Below are 16,008 nucleotides of genomic sequence, written 5' to 3'. Positions count from 1 at the left end.
GGTTATTTTTTCAGACTGATTTGAAGATGCCAGTGTTGGACTGGGATGGACAAAGTTAAAAATCCCGGAGTCCAACAGGTTTATTTGGAAGCACTAGCTTTCGGAGCACTGCTCCTTCAGGTGGTTTTCAAACTGGAGACCATTGACCAGCAGGTTCCACGGGGGGGGGGGTTCCACAGGGGGGGGGTTCCACAGGGGGGTAGAGCTGAGCCCACTGTTTGTCATTTCTCTGAATTACTTGGATGAGAAGAGAGAGAGTGTGGTTAGCAGGTTTGCGGGTGACAGTGTAGATGATCTAAGAGTACTATGAGAATTTTCATCAGCTGGGTCACTGGGCTGAGGAATGGCAGATGCAGTTTAATGCAGAGTGTTGCCCTTTGGTAAGGCAGGGCTTCGAGTTAATGGTAGGGAATCTCCCACAGATTCACTCCCCTCCGAGGGAAGACGTTCCTCCTCATCCCTGTCTCCAATGGGTGAGCCCTTATTCTGAGATGATTCCCTCTGGTCCTCGTCTCTCCCTCACAAGGGGGAGCACCCTTCCCACATCTCCCCCTGTCACATCCCCTGAGAATCCTGTACGTTTCAGTAAGGTCACCTCTCATCCATCTAAACTCCAATGAGCTCATGATCTTCAAATTGACACCGTGGAATCTTTTTTTTATATATAGTGAAAGACAAGTGCACCAATCTTTGGTGGGTGGCTCAGTGGTTAGCACTGCTGCCTCACGCCGCCAGAGACCCAGGTTCAATTCCCGCCTCGGGTGACTGACTGTGTGGAGTTTGCACGTTCTCCCCATGTCTGCGTGGGTTTCCTCCGGGTGCTCCGGTTTCCTCCCACAGTCCAAAGATGTGCAGGTCAGGTGAATTGGCCAGGCTAAATTGCCCGTAGTGTTAGGTAAGGGGTAAATGTAGGGGTATGGGTGGGTTGCGCTTCGGCGGTTTGGTGTGGACTTGTTGGGCCGAAGGGCCTGTTTCCACACTGTAAGTAATCTAATCTAATCTAATCTTTACTCAATTCCACCAGGAAGAAAGGAAACAGTTGAGTGGCCAGTGACAAACACTGCCCTTCACATCAAAGGGCAGTGCTGTGTGATCAAACAGTGAAGGGGGAGGTCAGGGGGTAAATTAAAATAGAGTTGGAGGGGGAAATAATGCACTCCACTCCCTGCGGCGCCCACCTCTCCCTGAACAACTCCAGGGTGTTGGTGGACACCGCGTGCTCCTTCTCCAAGGACACCCGGGCCCTAACGTAACTGCGGAAGAGGGGCAGGCAGTCGGCCCTAACGTCCCCCTCCACGGCCCGCTGCCTGGACCTGTTAATGGCCAGTTTGGCCAGGCCCAGGAGCAGACCCACGAGGAGGTCTTCAGACCTGCCCTCCCTCCTCCGTACCGGGTGCCCAAAGATCAGGAGCGTGGGACTGAAGTGTAACCAGAAACAGAGAAGGAAGAGGTTCTTGAGAAAATCGAGGAGGGAGTGCAGACGCCCACACCCCGTACAGGGGAACCTCGATTATCCGAATGTGTTGGGCAGGCACTATTTCGTTCAGATGTTCAATTATTCGGTTAATCGATTAAATGTCTTTCCTCTGGGGCTCAGAGTTACTGAAGTCTGCTCCCTGTTCAGGAGACTGCAGCAGCACACAGCTCAAAAGTGTGCACCCAACACCGCCCCCTGACCTCAACACCGCCTGCCACCCAACCCCATACACACCCACCCTCTCTCCTGGACACCAACAGAAAGACTGTTGCAGCTGCCTTTGTGGAGTGAGTCTCCAAATAGTGCACACGCACACAGACATGCACACGCACACACAGACACACATACGTGTACAAGACACACAGCAACACACACAGGTGTGCGCGCACATAGCGACACAGACACATGTACATACATAGGGACACACTGGCACCGACACACACACAACTTTTGACTGCAAATCTAGGGAAGGGGGGGTATAGGGTACACCCCTCTGTAGAACTCCAGGGAGAGTGTGGGGAGAGAGAGGGGCGGGAGGTCAGTCATTTGGAGATGGTGCCTGTTTAATCACTGTAAACAAAAGACACATCACTGTTGGAAACACGTCTTTGATGTAATGTTTCTATCGGGACCGTGAGATCTCCTTCAGATAGTCCAATTTTTGGATAATTGGTATTCGGATAATCGAGGTTCTTCTGTATATACTGATCCACGGACTCCACAGCGCCACAGAACAAGCAGTTGGGCTGGGAGTCCGTGAACCACCGCAATCTGCGGTTGCAGGGGACTGCTGCGTGCAGCACCCTCCACCCCAGATCCCCGAGAGAAAGGGGGAGGACTCCCACGTAGAGAGCCCTCCACTGGGGATCCCCACCGCCCGGTGGCAAACGGGCACGCCAAGGCGTGTCCGGACGGTGGATGAGGGAGAAGAGGTGGACGGTGTGCAGCAGCAGTCGGTACAGGGCCCGCAGTGATACATCCCTGAAGGGGACAAAATTAAAATTTCGGAGGTGGCTCAGGTTGTGGGGCACAGGCTCCCGCGGGAAGTACGGGACCTTGGGGCTAATGTGAAATTCCGTCCGGGCTGGGGTGAGCGCGGACGGGATCCCACCGCACACCTGAGCGTCCTCCAACTGGTGCACTACGTCGGGTCCGAGCACCGCCATTTTAAGGCGTCGGATGGCGGTGGCCACGTACTGGACGTCTACCGCTGCCCTGCCTGCTATGTCCTGCGGCAGCGTCCAGCCCAGGCCCCCGGCACCCAGCACGTCCCCGACCCTGGTCACCCTCGCCGCCGCGGCCCTCCCCTCCGACAGCCACTCGAACCCGCGAGTACGGAGGTGCGGATTCCTGAGCAACGGCTCCCTGACGATGGCTGGAGGGTAGGGGTGGCGCGGTTTGACCGTGTTCCAGACGGTGATCGGGTCCTGGTAAAGGACAGGCAGCGTCCTGAGGGTGACCTCCAAACCGTCACGGTCGATGAACAGGACGGGAGCGCCGTGTCGTGGTTGAGGCTACGCACCACCTTGGAGGACGAGGAGGCTCGATGTAAAGGTATCGCTGCAAGGACTGAAGGCGGAAGGTCGCGGCCTGGGTGCGGACACCCTCCAGCCACTGACTGCCCTCCAGCCACCGAACACACTCCAGCCACCGACCGCCCTCCAGCCACTGACCGCCCTCCAGCCACTGACCGCCCTCCAGCCACCGACCGCCCTCCAACCACTGACCGCCCTCCAACCACTGACCGCCCTCCAGCCCCACCCTCCAGCCACCGACCGCCCTCCAGCCACTGACCGCCCTCCAACTGCTGACCGCGCTCCAGCCACTGACGGCCCTCCAGCTACTGCGTGGGTTTCCTCCGGGTGCTCCAGTTTCCTCCCACAGTCCAAAGATGTGCAGGTCAGGTGAATTGGCCATGCTAAATTGCCCGTAGTGTTAGGTAAGGGGTAAATGTAGGGGAATGGGTGGGTTTCGCTTCGGTGGGTCAGTGTGGACTTGTTGGGCCGAAGGGCCTGTTTCCACACTGTAATGTAATCTAATCTAATCTAATCTACCAATCACCCTCCAGCCACTGACCGCCCACCAGCCACCGATCACACTCCAACCGCTGACCGCCCTCCAGCCGCTGACCGCCCTCCAGCCACTGACCGCCCTCCAGCCCCACCCTCCAGCCACTGACCGCCCTCCAGCCCCACCCTCCAGCCACTGACCGCCCTCCAGCCCCACCCTCCAGCCACTGACTGCACTCCAACCGCTGACCGCCCTCCAGCCGCTGACCGCCCTCCAGCCACTGACCGCCCTCCAGCCCCACCCTCCAGCCACTGACCGCCCTCCAGCCCCACCCTCCAGCCACTGACCGCCCTCCAGCCCCACCCTCCAGCCACTGACCGCCCACCAGCCACTGATCACACTCCAGCCACTGACCGCCCTCCAGCCACCGATCACACTCCAGCCACTGACCGCCCTCCAGCCACCGATCACACTCCAGCCACTGACTGCCCTCCAGCCACCGATCACACTCCAGCCACTGACCGCCCTCCAGCCACTGACCACCCTCCTCAATGGGGACACTCCCTGAAGGAGTGAACCAACGCCCTCTGGCGGTCAGCAACAACACCAGGGGCTGGTGGTGGGGGGAGGGAAATGTGGTAAAGGGGCGGGAACAACGACGGCTTACACCAGTCGCCATGGTAACCGGTGACGGGTCACGGGGTAGCGCATGCGCAACACTACCGGGCCACACCGAGCCTGCGCCGGGTAACCCCGCCCACCCGCACCATAGCAACGGGGCCTAGTGCAGGAGACAGCCTTCACCTGAGTGAGGGGGGAGCGGGGCCGAGCAACCCGCGACAGTGTGGGGCGGCGGGGGAGGGCGATGGTGTAAACACGGAGAGAGAGAGAGACCCCCCCGCAACAACAACCAGCACCAGGTAAGGGGGAGGTTATCATCAACCAGTAACCGGGGGGGGGGGGGGAGACTGATCAATAATAGAGAGAGTTCACCGGGGGGGGACTGATCAATAATAGAGAGAGTTCACCGGGGGGGGACTGATCAATAATAGAGAGAGTTCACCGGGGGGGGACTGATCAATAATAGAGAGAGTTCACCGGGGGGGGGGGACTGATCAATAATAGAGAGAGTTCACCGGGGGGGGACTGATCAATAATAGAGAGAGTTCACCGGGGGGGGGGGACTGATCAATAATAGAGAGAGTTCACCGGGGGGGGGGGACTGATCAATAATAGAGAGAGTTCACCGGGGGGGGACTGATCAATAATAGAGAGAGTTCACCGGGGGGGGGGGACTGATCAATAATAGAGAGAGTTCACCGGGGGGGGGGGTGATCAATAATAGGGAGAGTTCACCGGGGGGGGGGGGGGGGTGATCAATAATAGAGAGAGTTCACCGGGGGGGGGGGACTGATCAATAATAGAGAGAGTTCACCGGGGGGGGGACTGATCAATAATAGAGAGAGTTCACCGGGGGGGGGGGACTGATCAATAATAGAGAGAGTTCACCGGGGGGGGGGGTGATCAATAATAGAGAGAGTTCACCGGGGGGGGGGGGGGTGATCAATAATAGAGAGAGTTCACCGGGGGGGGGAGACTGATCAATTATAGAGAGAGTTCACCGGGGGGGGGGGGGGGGTGATCAATAATAGAGAGAGTTCACCGGGGGGGGGAGACTGATCAATTATAGAGAGAGTTCACCGGGGGGGGGGGACTGATCTATAATAGAGAGAGTTCACCGGGGGGGGGAGACTGATCAATTATAGAGAGAGTTCACCGGGGGGGGGGGGGGGGTGATCAATAATAGAGAGAGTTCACCGGGGGGGGGGGTGATCAATAATAGAGAGAGTTCACCGGGGGGGGGGGACTGATCAATAATAGAGAGAGTTCACCGGGGGGGGGGGGGTGATCAATAATAGAGAGAGTTCACCGGGGGGGGGGGTGATCAATAATAGAGAGAGTTCACCGGGGGGGGGGGGGGTGATCAATAATAGAGAGAGTTCACCGGGGGGGGGAGACTGATCAATTATAGAGAGAGTTCACCGGGGGGGGGGGGGGGGTGATCAATAATAGAGAGAGTTCACCGGGGGGGGGAGACTGATCAATTATAGAGAGAGTTCACCGGGGGGGGGGGACTGATCTATAATAGAGAGAGTTCACCGGGGGGGGGAGACTGATCAATTATAGAGAGAGTTCACCGGGGGGGGGGGGGGGGTGATCAATAATAGAGAGAGTTCACCGGGGGGGGGGGTGATCAATAATAGAGAGAGTTCACCGGGGGGGGGGGACTGATCAATAATAGAGAGAGTTCACCGGGGGGGGGGGGGGTGATCAATAATAGAGAGAGTTCACCGGGGGGGGGGGTGATCAATAATAGAGAGAGTTCACCGGGGGGGGGGGTGATCAATAATAGAGAGAGTTCACCGGGGGGGGGGGGGAGACTGATCAATAATAGAGAGAGTTCACCGGGGGGGGGGGGTGATCAATAATAGAGAGAGTTCACCGGGGGGGGGGGGGGTGATCAATAATAGAGAGAGTTCACCGGGGGGGGGGGGTGATCAATAATAGAGAGAGTTCACCGGGGGGGGGGGGGAGACTGATCAATAATAGAGAGCGTTCACCGGGGGGGGGGGGGTGATCAATAATAGAGAGAGTTCACCGGGGGGGGGGTGATCAATAATAGAGAGAGTTCACCGGGGGGGGGGGGAGACTGATCAATAATAGAGAGAGTTCACCGGGGGGGGGGGGGGTGATCAATAATAGAGAGAGTTCACCGGGGGGGGGAGACTGATCAATTATAGAGAGAGTTCACCGGGGGGGGGGGAGGGTGATCAATAATAGAGAGAGTTCACCGGGGGGGGGGGGGGGGTGATCAATAATAGAGAGAGTTCACCGGGGGGGGGGGGGGGTGATCAATAATAGAGAGAGTTCACCGGGGGGGGGGGGGAGACTGATCAATAATAGAGAGAGTTCACCGGGGGGGGGGGGGGGGTGATCAATAATAGAGAGAGTTCACCGGGGGGGGGGGGGGTGATCAATAATAGAGAGAGTTCACCGGGGGGGGGGAGTGATCAATAATAGAGAGAGTTCACCGGGGGGGGGGAGACTGATCAACAATAGAGAGAGTTCACCGGGGGGGGGGACTGATCAATAATAGGGAGAGTTCACCGGGGGTGGGGTACTGATCAATAGTTGAGAGAGTTCACCGGGGGGGGGGAGTGATCAATAATAGAGAGAGTTCGCCGTGGTGGGGGGGGGGACTGATCAATAATAGAGAGAGTTCACCGGGGGGGGGGGAGTGATCAATAATAGAGAGAGTTCACCGGGGTGGGGGGACTGATCAATAATAGAGAGAGTTCACCGGGGGGGGGAGACTGATCAATAATAGAGAGAGTTCACCGGGGGGGGGGGGAGTGATCAATAATAGAGAGAGTTCACCGGGGGGGGGGGGGAGTGATCAATAATAGAGAGAGTTCACCGGGGGGGGGGGGACTGATCAATAATAGAGAGAGTTCACCGGGGGGGGGGGGGGAGTGATCAATAATAGAGAGAGTTCACCGGGGGGGGGGGAGTGATCAATAATAGAGAGAGTTCACCGGGGGGGGGGGACTGATCAATAATAGAGAGAGTTCAACGGCGTGGGGGGGGAGTGATCAGTAATAGTGAGAGTTCACCGGGCGGGGGGAGACTGATCAATAATAGAGACAGTTCACCGGGTGGGGGGGGAGTGATCAATAATAGAGAGAGTTCACCGGGGGGGGGGGAGTGATCAATAATAGAGAGAGTTCACCGGGGGGGGGGGGAGTGATCAATAATAGAGAGAGTTCACCGGGGGGAGACTGATCAATAATAGAGAGAGTTCACCGGGGGGGGGGGAGTGATCAATAATAGAGAGAGTTCACCGGGGGGGGGGAGACTGATCAATAATAGAGAGAGTTCACCGGGGGGGGGGGGAGTGATCAATAATAGAGAGAGTTCACCGGGGGGGGGGGAGTGATCAATAATAGAGAGAGTTCACCGGGGGGGGGGGGACTGATCAATAATAGAGAGAGTTCACCGGGGGGGGGGGGGGGCAGTGATCAATAATAGAGAGAGTTCACCGGGGGGGGGGGGAGTGATCAATAATAGAGAGAGTTCACCGGGGGCGGGGGGGGGACTGATCAACAATAGAGAGAGTTCACCGGGGGGGGGGGGACTGATCAATAATAGAGAGAGTTCACCGGGGGGGGGGGGACTGATCAATAATAGAGAGAGTTCACCGGGGGGGGGGGAGACTGATCAATAATAGAGAGAGTTCACCGGGCGGGGGGAGACTGATCAATAATAGAGAGAGTTCACCGGGGGGGGGGGGAGTGATCAATAATAGAGAGAGTTCACCGGGGGGGGGGACTGATCAATAATAGAGAGAGTTCACCGGGGGGGGGGGGGGAGTGATCAATAATAGAGAGAGTTCACCGGGTGGGGGGGAGTGATCAATAATAGAGAGAGTTCACCGGGGGGGGGGGGGGACTGATCAACAATAGAGAGAGTTCACCGGGGGGGGGGGACTGATCAATAATAGAGAGAGTTCACCGGGGGGGGAGACTGATCAATAATAGGGAGAGTTCACCGGGGGGGGGGGGACTGATCAATATTAGAGAGAGTTCAACGGGGGGGGGGACTGATCAATAATAGAGAGAGTTCACCGGGGGGGGGGACTGATCAATAATAGAGAGAGTTCACCGGGGGGGGGGGGACTGATCAATAATAGAGAGAGTTCACCGGGGGGGGGGGGGGGGAGTGATCAATAATAGAGAGAGTTCACCGGGGGGGGGGAGTGATCAATAATAGAGAGAGTTCACCGGGGGGGGGGGGGGAGTGATCAATAATAGAGAGAGTTCACCGGGGGGGGGGGGACTGATCAATAATAGAGAGAGTTCACCGGGGGGGGGGAGACTGATCAATAATAGAGAGAGTTCACCGGGGGGGGGGGGACTGATCAATAATAGAGAGAGTTCACCGGGGGGGGGGGGGGGGGGAGTGATCAATAATAGAGAGAGTTCACCGGGGGGGGGGAGTGATCAATAATAGAGAGAGTTCACCGGGGGGGGGGGAGACTGATCAATAATAGAGAGAGTTCACCGGGGGGGGGGGGGGGGGAGTGATCAATAATAGAGAGAGTTCACCGGGGGGGGGGCGGACTGATCAATAATACAGAGACTACACCGGCGTGGGGGGGGAGACTGATCAATATTAGAGAGAGTTCACCGGGGGGGGGGGGGAGACTGATCAATAATAGAGAGAGTTCACCGGGGGGGGGGGGACTGATCAATATTAGAGAGAGTTCACCGGGGGGGGGGACTGATCAATAATAGAGAGAGTTCACCGGGGGGGGGGGGGGGGGGGACTGATCAATAATAGAGAGAGTTCGCCGGGGGGGGGCTGATCAATAATAGAGAGAGTTCACCGGGGGGGGGGAGTGATCAATAATAGAGAGAGTTCACCGGGGGGGGGGAGACTGATCAACAATAGAGAGAGTTCACCGGGGGGGGGGACTGATCAATAATAGGGAGAGTTCACCGGGGGTGGGGTACTGATCAATAGTTGAGAGAGTTCACCGGGGGGGGGGAGTGATCAATAATAGAGAGAGTTCGCCGTGGTGGGGGGGGGGACTGATCAATAATAGAGAGAGTTCGCCGAGGGGGGGGGGGACTGATCAATAATAGAGAGAGTTCACCGGGGGGGGTGAGTGATCAATAATAGAGAGAGTTCACCGGGGGGGGGGAGTGATCAATAATAGAGAGAGTTCACCGGGGGGGGGGGGGGAGTGATCAATAATAGAGCGAGTTCACCGGGGGGGGGGGACTGATCGATAATAGAGAGAGTTTGCCGGGGGTGGGGGGGACTGGTCAATAATAGAGAGAGTTCACCGGGGGGGGGGGAGTGATCAATAATAGAGAGAGTTCACCGGGGGGGGAGACTGATCAATAATACAGAGAGTTCACCGGGGGGGGGGGGGACTGATCAATAATAGAGAGAGTTCACCGGGGGGGGGAGACTGATCAACAATAGAGAGAGTTCACCGGGGGGGGACTGATCAATAATAGGGAGAGTTCACCGGGGGGGGTACTGATCAATAGTAGAGAGAGTTCACCGGGGGGGGGGTGGACTGATCAATAGCAGAGAGACTTCACTGGGGGGGGGGGGGACTGATCAATAATAGAGAGAGTTCACCGGGGTTGGGACTGATCAATAATAGAGAGAGTTCACCGGGGGGGGTGATCAATAATAGAGAGAGTTCACCGGGGGGGGGGGGGGACTGATCAATAATAGAGAGAGTTCACCGGGGGGGAGGGACTGATCAATAATAGAGAGAGTTCACCGGGGTGGGGACTGAACAATAATAGAGAGAGTTCACCGGGGTGGGGGTGATCAATAATAGAGAGAGTTCACCGGGGGGGGGGGACTGATCAATAATAGAGAGAGTTCACCGGGGTGGGGGTGATCAATAATAGAGAGAGTTCACCGGGGGGGGGGGGACTGATCAATAATAGAGAGAGTTCACCGGGGGGGGGGGGGAGACTGATCAATAATAGAGAGAGTTCACCGGGGGGGGGGGACTGATCAATAATAGAGAGAGTTCACCGGGGGGGGGGACTGATCAATAATAGAGAGAGTTCACCGGGGGGGGGACTGATCAATAATAGAGAGAGTTCACCGGGGGGGGGGGGGACTGATCAATAATAGAGAGAGTTCACCGGGGGGTGGGGACTGATCAATAATAGAGGGAGTTCACCGGGGGGTGACTGATCAATAATAGGGAGAGTTCACCGGGGGGGGTTACTGATCAATAGTAGAGAGAGTTCACCGGGGGGGGGGGTGATCAGTAATAGAGAGAGTTCACCGGGGGGGGGGGACTGATCAATAGTAGAGAGACTTCACTGGTGGGGGGGGGGGACTGATCAATAATAGAGAGAGTTCACCGGGGGGGGGGGTGATCAGTAATAGAGAGAGTTCACCGGGGGGGGGGGGACTGATCAATAATAGAGAGAGATCACCGGGGGGGGGGGGAACTGATCAATAATAGAGTTCACCGGGGGGGGAGACTGATCAATAATAGAGAGAGTTCACCGGTGGGGGGGGGGGAAGACTGATCAATAATAGAGAGAGTTCACCGGGGGGTTGAGACTGATCAATAATAGAGAGAGTTCACCGGGGGGGGCGGAGACTGACCAATAATAGAGAGAGTTCACCGGGGGGGTGGGGGGGAGACTGATCAATAATAGAGATAGTTCACCGGTGGGGGGGGGGGAAGACTGATCAATAATAGAGAGAGTTCACCGGGGGGTTGAGACTGATCAATAATAGAGAGAGTTCACCGGGGGGGCGGAGACTGACCAATAATACAGAGAGTTCACCGGGGGGGGTGGAGACTTACCAATAATAGAGAGAGTTCACCGGGGCGGGGGGGGACTGATCAATAATAGAGAGAGTTCACTGGGGGGGGGGACTGATCAATAATACAGAGAGTTCACTTGGGGGAGGGGGGACTGATCAATAATACAGAGAGTTCACTTGGGGGGGGGGGAACTGATCAATAATAGAGAGAGTTCACCGGGGGGGGGGTGGAGACTGATCAATAATAGAGAGAGTTCACCGGGGGGACACACACTGATCAATAATAGAGAGAGTTCACCGGGGGGGCGGGTTGGGACTGATCAATAATAGAGAGAGTTCAGCGGCGTGGGGGGGGAGACTGATCAATAATACAGAGAGTTCACCGGGGGGGCGGGGGGAGACTGACCAATAATACAGAGAGTTCACCGGGGGGGGGGCGGTGGGACTGATCAATAATAGAGAGAGTTCACCGGGGGGGGGGGACGGTGGGACTGATCAATAATAGAGAGAGTTCACCGGGGGGGGGGCGGTGGGACTGATCAATAGTAGAGAGAGTTCACCGGGGGGCGGGGACTGATCAATAATAGAGAGAGTTCACCGGGTGGGGGGGGGGTGGGACTGATCAATAATAAGAGAGAGTTCACCGGGGGGGGGACGACTGATCAATAATAGAGAGAGTTCACCGGGGGGGAGGGGAGTGATCAATAATAGAGAGAGTTCACCGGGGGGGGGAGACTGATCAATAATAGAGAGAGTTCACCGGGGGGGGGGGGGGACTGATCAATAGTAGAGAGACTTCACTGGAGGGGGGGGGACTGATCAATAATAGAGAGAGTTCACCGGGGGGGGGTACTGATCAATAGTAGAGAGACTTCACTGGAGGGGGGGGGACTGATCAATAATAGAGACAGTTCAGCGGCGTGGGGGGGGAGACTGATCAATAATAGAGAGAGTTCACCGGGGGGGAGGGGAGTGATCAATAATAGAGAGAGTTCACCGGGGGGGGGAGACTGATCAATAATAGAGAGAGTTCACCGGGGGGGGGAGACTGATCAACAATAGAGAGAGTTCACCGGGGAGGGGGGGGACTGATCAATAGTAGAGAGACTTCACTGGAGGGGGGGGGACTGATCAATAATAGAGAGAGTTCACCGGGGGGGGGGGTACTGATCAATAGTAGAGAGACTTCACTGGAGGGGGGGGGACTGATCAATAGTAGAGAGAGTTCACCGGGGGTGGGACTGATCAATAATAGAGAGAGTTCACCGGGGTGGGGGTGATGAATAATAGAGAGAGTTCACCGGGGGGGGGGACTGATCAATAATAGAGAGAGTTCACCGGGGGGGGGGGACTGATCAATAATAGAGAGATTTCACCGGGAGGGGGGGACTGATCAATAGTAGAGAGACTTCACTGGAGGGGGGGGGACTGATCAATAATAGAGAGAGTTCACCGGGGGTGGGACTGATCAATAATAGAGAGAGTTCACCGGGGGGGGGGTGATCAATAATAGAGAGAGTTCACCGGGGGGGGGGACTGATCAATAATAGAGAGAGTTCACCGGGGGGGGGGACTGATCAATAATAGAGAGAGTTCACCGGGGGGGGGGGACTGATCAATAATAGAGAGAGTTCACCGGGGGGGGGGACTGATCAATAATAGAGAGAGTTCACCGGGGGGGAGGGACTGATCAATAATAGAGAGAGTTCACCGGGGTGGGGACTGAACAATAATAGAGAGAGTTCACCGGGGGGGGGGGACTGATCAATAATAGAGAGAGTTCACCGGGGTGGGGGTGATCAATAATAGAGAGAGTTCACCGGGGGGGGGGGGGGAGACTGAACAATAATAGAGAGAGTTCACCGGGGGGGGGGGGACTGATCAATAATAGAGAGAGTTCACCGGGGGGGGGGACTGATCAATAATAGAGAGAGTTCACCGGGGGGGAGACTGATCAATAATAGAGAGAGTTCACCGGGGGGGGGGGGACTGATCAATAATAGAGAGAGTTCACCGGCGGGGGGGAGTGATCAATAATAGAGAGAGTTCACCGGGAGGGGGGGGGACTGATCAATAATAGAGAGAGTTCACCGCGGGGGGGGAGACTGATCAATAATAGAGAGAGTTCACCGGGGGGGGGACTGATCAATAATAGAGAGAGTTCACCGGGGGGGGGCCTGATCAATAATAGAGAGAGTTCACCGGGGGGGGGACTGATCAATAATAGAGAGAGTTCACCGGGGGGGGGGGGCTGATCAATAATAGAGAGAGTTCACCGGGGGGTGACTGATCAATAATAGGGAGAGTTCACCGGGGGGGGGGTACTGATCAATAGTAGAGAGAGTTCACCGGGGGGGGGACTGATCAATAGTAGAGAGACTTCACTGGGTGGGGGGGGGGACTGATCAATAATAGAGAGAGTTTACCGGGGTGGGGTGATCAGTAATAGAGAGAGTTCACCGGGGGGGGGTGGACTGATCAATAATAGAGTTCACCGGGGGGGGAGACTGATCAATAATAGAGAGAGTTCACCGGGGGGGGCGGGACTGATCAATAATAGAGAGAGTTCACCGGGGCGGGGGGGGGACTGATCAATAATAGAGAGAGTTCACTGGGGGGGGGGACTGATCAATAATACAGAGAGTTCACTTGGGGGGGGGGACTGATCAATAATAGAGAGAGTTCACCGGTGGGGGGGGGGAAGACTGATCAATAATAGAGAGAGTTCACCGGGGGGGGCAGAGACTGACCAATAATAGAGAGAGTTCACCGGGGGGAAGACTGATCAATAATAGAGAGAGTTCACCGGGGGGTTGAGACTGATCAATAATAGAGAGAGTTCACCGGGGGGGGCGGAGACTGATCAATAATAGAGAGAGTTCACTGGGGGGTGGGGGGGAGACTGATCAATAATAGAGAGAGTTCACCGGTGGGGGTTGAGACTGATCAATAATACAGAGAGTTCACTTGGGGGGGGGGAACTGATCAATAATAGAGAGAGTTCACCAGCGTGGGGGGGTAGTGATCAATAAGAAAGAGAGTTCACCGGTGGGGGGGAGAGACTGATCAATAATAGAGAGATTTCACCGGGGGGGGACTGATCAATAATAGAGAGAGTTCACCGGGGGGGCGGGGTGGAGACCGATCAATAATAGAGAGACTTCACCGGGGGGGGGAGGGGGGAGTGTAAATTAATAGAGAGAGTTCACCGGGGGGGGAGACTGATCAATAATAGAGAGAGTTCACCGGGGGGGGGGGAGACTGACCAATAACAGAGAGAGTTCACCAGGGGGGGGGGGAGACTGATCAATACTAGAGTGACTTCACCGGGCGGAGGGGGGGGAACTGACCAATAATAGAGAGAGTTAACCGGTGGTGGGGGGGGGGACTGATCAATAATAGAGAGAGTTAACCGGTGGTGGGGGAGGGACTGATCAATAATAGAGAGAGTTCACCGGGGGGGGGGAGACTGATCAATTATAGAGAGAGTTCACCGGGGAGGCGAGACTGATCAATAATAGAGAGAGTTCACCGGGCAGGGGTAGACTGATCAATAATAGAGAGAGTTCACCGGGGGGGGAGGAGACTGATCAATAATAGAGAGCGTTCACTGGGGGGGGGAGACTGATCAATAATACAGAGAGTTCACCGGGGAGGGGGGCGGAGACTGATCAATAATAGAGAGAGTTCACTGGGGGGGGGGCGAAACTGATCAATATTAGAGAGAGTTCACCGGGGGGGGGGGGGACTGATCAATAATAGAGAGAGTTCACCGGGGGGGGGTGGGGGGTGGGACTGATCAATAATAGAGAGAGTTCACCGGTGGGGGGGGGGGGGTGGAACTGATCAATAGTAGAGTGAGTTCACCGGGGGGCGGGGACAGATCAATAATAGAGAGAGTTCACTGGGGGGGGGTGGGACTGATCAATAATAGAGAGAGTTCACTTGGGGGGGGGGGACTGATCAATAATACAGAGAGTTCACTTGGAGGGGGGGAATGATCAATAATAGAGAGAGTTCACCGGCGTGGGGGGTGAGTGATCAATAAGAAAGAGAGTTCACCGGTGGGGGGGAGAGACTGATCAATAATAGAGAGATTTCACCGGGGGGGGGACTGATCAATAATAGAGAGAGTTCACCGTGGGGGCGGGGTGGAGACCGATCAATAATAGAGAGACTTCACCGGGGGGGGACTGATCAATAATAGAGAGAGTTCACCGGTGGGGGGAGGGGGGAGTGTAAATTAATAGAGAGAGTTCACCGGGGGGGGAGACTGACCAATAACAGAGAGAGTTCACCAGGGGGGGGGAGACTGATCAATACTAGAGTGACTTCACCGGGCGGAGGGGGGGGAACTGATCAATAATAGAGAGAGTTAACCGGTGGTGGGGGGGGGACTGATCAATAATAGAGAGAGTTCACCGGGGGGGGGGAGACTGATCAATAATAGAGAGAGTTCACCGGGGAGGCGAGACTGATCAATAATAGAGAGAGTTCACCGGGCGGGGGTAGACTGATCAATAATAGAGAGAGTTCACCGGGGGGGGAGGAGACTGATCAATAATAGAGAGCGTTCACTGGGGGGGGGAGACTGATCAATAATACAGAGAGTTCACCGGGGAGGGGGGCGGAGACTGATCAATAATAGAGAGAGTTCACTGGGGGGGGGGGGGGAAACTGATCAATATTAGAGAGAGTTCACCGGGGGGGGGGGGACTGATCAATAATAGAGAGAGTTCACCGGGGGGGGTGGGGGGTGGGACTGATCAATAATAGAGAGAGTTCACCGGTGGGGGGGGGGGGTGGAACTGATCAATAGTAGAGAGAGTTCACCGGGGGGCGGGGACTGATCAATAATAGAGAGAGTTCACTGGGGGGGGGGTGGGACTGATCAATAATAGAGAGAGTTCACTTGGGGGGGGGGACTGATCAATAATACAGAGAGTTCACTTGGAGGGGGGGAATGATCAATAATAGAGAGAGTTCACCGGCGTGGGGGGTGAGTGATCAATAAGAAAGAGAGTTCACCGGTGGGGGGGAGAGACTGATCAATAATAGAGAGATTTCACCGGGGGGGGGGACTGATCAATAATAGAGAGAGTTCACCGGGGGGGCGGGGTGGAGACCGATCAATAATAGAGAGA

At 55.9% G+C, this 16,008-nt stretch overlaps 1 protein-coding gene across 1 annotated transcript in view; it reads left to right on the top strand.

The window, feature by feature from the left end:
- Positions 1-4,286: 4,286 nt before the first annotated feature.
- Positions 4,287-16,008, top strand: part of ttc33 (tetratricopeptide repeat domain 33) — a 167,612-nt gene continuing 155,890 nt past the window's right edge. The window contains exon 1 of the mRNA XM_087975177.1: positions 4,287-4,407. The gene's annotated coding sequence lies outside the window, so the exon portion shown is untranslated. The remainder of the gene's footprint in view (positions 4,408-16,008) is intronic.

This window comes from Chiloscyllium plagiosum, unplaced genomic scaffold (assembly GCF_037043375.1).
Source record: "Chiloscyllium plagiosum isolate Xiang-an unplaced genomic scaffold, Cpla_swu_hap1 HiC_scaffold_2, whole genome shotgun sequence".
NCBI lineage: Eukaryota > Metazoa > Chordata > Chondrichthyes > Orectolobiformes > Hemiscylliidae > Chiloscyllium > Chiloscyllium plagiosum.
This window is presented reverse-complemented; position numbering and strand designations above follow the sequence as displayed.